General features: G+C 36.2%; 1 non-coding gene across 1 annotated transcript; it reads left to right on the top strand.

The window, feature by feature from the left end:
- Positions 1-5,023: 5,023 nt before the first annotated feature.
- On the top strand, positions 5,024-5,130 carry LOC128032094 (small nucleolar RNA R71). The gene has a single exon (XR_008188224.1). It is a non-coding gene; the product is annotated as a small nucleolar RNA R71 (small nucleolar RNA).
- Positions 5,131-7,111: the final 1,981 nt, after the last annotated feature.

The following is a 7,111-nucleotide window of genomic DNA, read 5'->3' as shown; positions in this document are numbered from 1 at the left end:
ATTTGAAAATTCTTCTTTAATAAGTGTATCATGATTACCTTCACTTCCAGATTTTAACTTTGATAAGTGATCAGCAAATTGATTCTCAGTCCCTTTCCGATCTCTAATTTCAGAGTCAAACTCCTGCAGCAACAGTATCCACCTAATCAATCTTGGCTTAACATCTTTCTGGCTCCTTAGATGCTTAATAGCAAAATGATCTATGTATACTATAACTTTATACCAAGTAGATAAGAATGAAATTTATCAAACTCGAATACCACAGTCAATAACCCTTTTTCCGTAGTGGTGTAGTTAAGCTACGCTTCCATTAAAGTTATGCTAGCATAGTATATTGCCCATAATATTTTTTCTTTCCTTTTCACCAACATGGCTCCCACAGCATAATCGCTGGCATCACACATGAGTTTAAAAGGAAGTGTCCATTTCGGAGCTACTACAATTGGTGTTGCTATAAGTTTTGTCTTTAGCTCTTCAAAGGCTACTAAACAATGTTCATCGAAATTGAAAGATTTATTTTGCTCCAACAAAGTGCACAAGGGTTTAGATATCTTCAAAAATCCTTAATGAATCTTTTATAAAAACCTACATGACCTAAAAAACTTCTAATACCCTTACACTGGTGGAAGGTGGCAATTTTTCTATCACTTCAATTTTTTCTTTGTCCACTTCAATTCCTCTCTGTGATATCTTATGCCCCAGGACAATTCCTTAACAAACCATGAAGTGACATTTCTCCCAATTTAAAACAAGATTAATTTCTTTATAGCGGCACAGAACCAATTCCAGATTTTTCAAACAATCTTCAAAATCATTCTCGAACATAGAAAAATTTTCCATGAAGATTTCAAAAAACAAATTCCACCATATCAGAGAATATGGCCATCATATAACGTTGAAAAGTTGTTAGGGCATTTCATAACCTGAATGGATCCGTCTGAACGCAAATGTACCATATGGACATGTGAATGTTTTCTTCTCTTAGTCATTAAGGGCTATGGCAATCTAATTATATCTCGAATAACCATCCAAAAAATAGTAGAAAAATTTCCCATCTAATTTATCCAACATCTGATCAATGAATGATAGGGAAAATGGTCCTTCGTAGTTGCCTTGTTAAGTTTACGGTAATCCATACATACTTTCCATCCCGTGACAGTGCGAATTGGTATGAGCTCATTATCGTCATTACTTACCACCATGGCACCTCTTTTCTTGGGTACACATTGCACAAGTGTCACGGACTTAGGATTTTTGCCTCACAATCCGTGTGGCCTTAGGCAGTTTCTCACTTCAAAAACGCCTAAGTCAGCCTAACTCCCACGATTTGAGGATTCAATAGAATTCCCCTTTGAAAACCAACACAAACGAAAGCAACTCAAAGATCAAACAAAGGCGAACGAAGAACACAATAAGAACAAGCCACGAAATATCAAGAACACAAGAGAGAATAATGTTTGAGTGAATACTCTCAATAACTCTTATTATTCCTTAAAACTCAAGTGATTCACAATGAGGGGAGAGGCCTCTATTTATAGTAGAGCCTCTCCAAATCTAACGGTACAGATCAAATACATGAATGGCTAAGATCGAATGGTATCTACAAATCAAATCTCTAAGATTACAAAATCATATCTTCTTAGATTACATATCAAATCTACGATTGCATATCCTCGAAGATTATGTTTCCATATGTGACGAACTTGTAGATGGGCCTTCAATCTCTTCAAGCAATGGGTCAGTCCGATCGGGCCAAAAGACCTCCTTCCCACTTGATGGATCACACGAATGTGCCATGGTTGCAGGCTCCCATGCGCAACCCATGACACAAGACTCACCCATGAGCTGTCTGAAATTAGGTAAATAATGCCAGCGTGAAGCACTTAATAATTTCTTTCATGACAACTTCTTTCATGATCGGATTCAGTCTTCTCTACTGTTTAAAAGAATTGCTAGGGAAATCTTCCAACAAAATTTTATGCACGTAGAAGGTAGGGCTAATTCCCTTTATATCAACTAAGGTCCATCCCAATGCCTTCTTAAATCACTGAAGAACTTCTAACAACCTTGCCTCTTGCTCAGGTGTCAGCTCCGTAGAAATTACTACCGATGAAGTACTATTTTTGCCCAAATATGCATACTTCAAATACTACAGCAAATGTTTTAACTCCAATCTAGGAGGTTCCTATATAGAAGGTTTAGGAGGATTGGAAGGTCGGTTTGATAAATCCAAGGGTTCAAACTTCTTTCCTGGTCTATCCACTATCTACTTGGCTTTTATAAATTCATCAAATTCCTTAAAAATTACTGTAGCACTCTATTCAAGTGAGTTTTCGTCGCTGTCGAAATTGTTGTGGCAATATCTGATGAATTCCTCCACTGTTGTTTCTATCAACCCAGTGGTGTGGCATTCATCATTAACATCATCACATTTCAAATCATTAAACACATTGAAGGTAACCTGCTGATCATTTACCCTCATGGCCAGCTCGCCTTTTTGTACATCAATTAAAGTCCTGCCAGTAGCAAGAAAATGTATTCCAAGGATAATTGGCACATCTTGGTCAGCTTCACATTTTAAAATAAGGAAATTCGTAGGAAAGATAAATTTATTGACTCTTACCAGCACATCTTCAATTTTACCTTTCGGATTTGCGTAGGATCGGTCAGCCAGTTGCAACATAACCATAGTAGGTCGTGCTTTTCCAATTCCTAACTTCCTAAAATAGACATCGTCATTAGATTTATACTCACTCCTAGATCACATAATGTCTTACCAATATACTTATTTTAAATTGAACATGGGATAGTGAAGCTCCCTATATCACATCTTTTGAGTTAGCCGAATTAAATTATTAGCTATGTTTTTATTTAAGTGTTTTTAATTTATTATTTACTATGTCTTGATGAATATTTAGTCTAGTTCAGCCAAATCTATCTTGAGAATTAATGTGTTTACGGTTCATGTAGGTTCAGCTGAATTTGGAGGTTCATTTAATGCAAGGTGCATGCACGGCTAGATTCATTGCAAGGAGGATTCATGCATGGTTACTTTCAATGAATGGTGGCTGATCCATTGGCATTCTAAGGTGTTTATTCAGCCAAGATTTAACTCTTAATTTAATTCTCAAAGTTGGTTGAATGTCTCCCCAAAGCTCCTTTATTTCGTTCACACTTGGTGTTCACACCTAGTGGCTATTCAGTTAGAGTTGTTCACACACAAAAGGCTGTTTAAGGACCATCTTTAAATTTCATCACTATTCGGCCAAACACCACAATTTCAATGCCCATTATGCCTTTGGCCTAATCTAGAGAAGGCTAATTGGCTTCCATTCATTCATCAGCATTCAAGCTTATGTTTGCTTAATCAAGAAGCTGACCATTGAAGCTCCATTCAGCCGAACATAGACATGGATATTAAGGAATATTTTTCTAGATTATGTTAACTCATTTATAGCCGAATTTCTTAGTTCTTAAGCTTGTTTATTCCGTCCATTCGGCTATCCTTAGTAGACTATAAATAGTTTACTCCTTTATTGTAAAAACAACTTTTTGCCAAATTATTAATCGAACTTTTGTTTTAGTGGTGTCAACCCAAACTCTTTGAACTTATCACCAACCCGGTGTGGCGTTTTCCCATCTTTTTATACCTTTGGTTCCTACTTCTTTATAAGTAACGGGTCAAGGTCCATCTTCTACCTTTCATTTATCCACCTTAACCTATATAAGTTCCGGGGCAATACTCCTTATAGTATTGAATTGGTCTTAAAGCTTGAGTTTACATACCATTCCATACAATCTATCTACTATTTGTTTTATTTCGTCAACATTGTTGTGCCCCCTTCAATGAGGTCGAAAATTTCAAATTCTCCCAATCTGTGCTTCTTTGACTAATAAATTTTACTTAATTGGGCATTTTCTCCAAAGCTTCTACTAGCGGTGTGTTAATATGGAGTTGCTTCAAAACCTCTAAAAATATTTGGAACTAAATATCCTACTTGAAATTATGAAATCGTTGAGGGAAAGGTAAAGGTAGTCATCCTCCAGGTTGCTGCTATTATTTTTCCGTGGCATTCTTATTGACAACATGTTCTGATTCTGCCATAGCATTTGGCTACTTAGCCTTTTTAGGTTCAGTATGTTTTTCAGATGACTCTGGGGTCTTTACTTGGTTGTTATTCGAGTTATCCTCTTCTACCGTGACATCTTGAGCAATGTTATGAAGCTGAGTTCCACTTCTAAGAGTGATGGCCTTGCACTGCTCATTTGCTTGTGATCTTCAATTCTCAGTATCACTTGGGAATGCTCCTTGTGGTCTCGAATTTAGAGCATTTACTATTTTCTCCACTTGATTCTCAAGAGCTCGGAGAGACGCAGCCTGACTTTGAATTACAACATCATTCTTGGCCATATACTCCTTCAACAAGGCTTCAATAGATGATGATGATAAAACCGATGCCTATCCTTGCTGGACATTTTGCCTTGGCATAGGTTGAGTATAAACAGGTAGTGCATTGATGGCATTTTATCTTGTCATATTGTTAAAATTCACCGAACCTTGATTATTCCAACTAAATTTTGGATGTTGCTTCCACCCAAGATTATACGTGTTGGCATAGGGTTATTACTCCAGTTGAAATTACCCATGTAGCACACGGATGTTGTATTTGATGGGCATTCATCAAACACATGATCTTTACCAAAATAAACACTCAATAGTTCGACTGATTTTATGACCTGAAATGCAGTAAGCCTTTTCATTGTTTTAATCATATTAGCCAAAGAAGATACCTGGGCTGTCAACAAAGTTATCGTGTCTAGCTTCATAGTACCAACAACTCTCTTGCCCGTCCCAACTATTGTGGTAGGATATTGATAATAATTGTTGACAATCTTTTCCAAAATCTCATATTCTTCATTATAAGATTTATCTAACAAAGTACCATTGGCAGAAGCATCAACTACCATCCTCGTATGTGCATTCAACCCATTATAGAATATCTCCATCTGAGTCTAGTTTTGAAATCCATGTATCAGACATTTTTGAATTAAGTCTTTAAATTGTTCCCAAGCTTCATATAGTGTTTCATCCTCTAATTGTCGAAAAGATGTGATGTCATTTCTAAGTTTGGCATTCATATTTGCGGAATTATACCGTAGCAAAATCCTCTGACAAAGATCATTCCATGATGCCACTATTTTTAACGGTAAAGCATTTAACCATGCTCTCGCACGATCTCTTAAAGAATATGGAAACAATTTAAGTCGCAGAGCGTCTTTAGGAACATCTTGTTGCCTAAACGAGTCACAAACCTCTAAAAAAAGTCTTAAATGTAGTCTTGGATCTTTAGTGGGTAGTCCACCAAACTATCCTACTTTTACAACATCTGAAACATTACCAGTTCCAACTTCAACTGCTGAGCCTGTATTTGCCGTCTGCCTATCCCTAGATTCAGGTCATCCGAAATTGGCACAACATGCTCTCGAATTGGTCTATCTCGGTCATCTATCATCCCACAAACATGAGGATTAGTGCCCTGACCATTCAAACTAGGTATCACCCTATGAACATGAGGATTAGCATCTTGACCATTCGGATTATCATTGAAGCTAGGATAATTCCCATTGCTAGCCATTTTTCGTAGTTCTTTCTACCTTCTTCGTAAATTTCTTTCGATCTATGGGTCAAAAGGATATTCTTTGTTAACAGGAATGACTTTTCTCATGCGCTGATGTCAAACCTGTAGAAATTAAATATCACAAAGCTAAATAAAACTAACAAAATTAAGTAAAATAACCAAACCAAATTACACCAAATTACCGATCCCTAGCAACAACACCAAAAACTTGTCGACTGTGAATATGATATGCGAATTGTGCAAGTACACACTAGGGATCAAATTAGGAATGGGAATGGTCAAGTTACGATAATGATTAATGTTATGGAAAAACTGAGTTAAGTACGTAGTGGTAAATTAAAATAATAAGGATAAGTGCAAAATGTTTAATGACTAATATTAGAAAATTTTAAGGCAAAGTAAGAGTAAAAATACAATAGTAATTACGAGAATAATTACGTGAATAAATTGCAAGCGAATAAATAAATAACTAAGAATATTATGGCAAAGCTACTACAGTAAAAGATAGAAGGTCTACGATGTTTATTGGAAGGTTGGGTTTATTAAGAATCTTCCCTTACTTTCAATAATGCCTCAGTAAAATCATAGTTAACCTACTACTTTGAAGAGACCTAAAGTGACCTGGCTTGTGTCTATAGGCCTTAGCACACTCATCCAACCTTTTCAGAATTAGATTCATCTTATAGGCATATTGCACACTCATCTATGTCTAGAGAACGTATGCATACAATTAAGAAATAAAAGAAATTGAATGAAATAGTAGATTAAATCAAATATACGCTTCAACCATTAAAGAAAATAAAAGTTTCATCATGTAATTCCAGTCCTATGAGATTTAATTCATGGGTTGGTGATTGAAATTCAAGTTCAAAATAATATCCAACATTGTTTTGATCAAATAAATTTATGGGAGAACAAAACAAGAAATAATGGAAGAACTTAGGAAGATGGCTATCGCCAAACGAATCAGCAATCCAACAGTAGTGTCCTCTGGTGGCTGAGAAGGATTGCCTTCAGCTTTCTCTTTCTGTTTCTACACAGCCGCTAACCTATATTGTTGCCTCCAAATCTTTACACTTAAGGCTTTCTCCTTCGACTTTTTATAAGCATTTGTTCCTAGGGTAACTCCAACAGCCCATGATATCATTTCCTCCTTTTTAGGTAAATTTTTCTGGTACAAGTAGAGTTGGGCTGAGACTAGTATGCACTGAATGTTGACTCGGTCATCTTCCTGAAATTGCCATGGCATATTAGGTGGCAAACTATCCAACCTTTTGCCCCGAAAAATAGTCACTCCTTTATTTCTTTCTCCACATCCTGCACCTACCAAACTACCAAACACAACCCTTCTTCACAATATTAAAAGTATCAATCATGTAAACACAATCCAAGCTCCTAATGCAAATGATAAAAATACTAATAAAATGTCCTAAAAGGATACTAAATGTACCCTAGTACAAGAAATTAAGTAG

This window comes from Gossypium raimondii, chromosome 8, assembly GCF_025698545.1.
Source record: "Gossypium raimondii isolate GPD5lz chromosome 8, ASM2569854v1, whole genome shotgun sequence".
In the NCBI taxonomy this organism is placed as follows: domain Eukaryota; kingdom Viridiplantae; phylum Streptophyta; class Magnoliopsida; order Malvales; family Malvaceae; genus Gossypium; species Gossypium raimondii.
The sequence above is the reverse complement of the archived record's forward strand: the minus strand, read 5'-3'. Positions and strand labels throughout refer to the sequence as shown.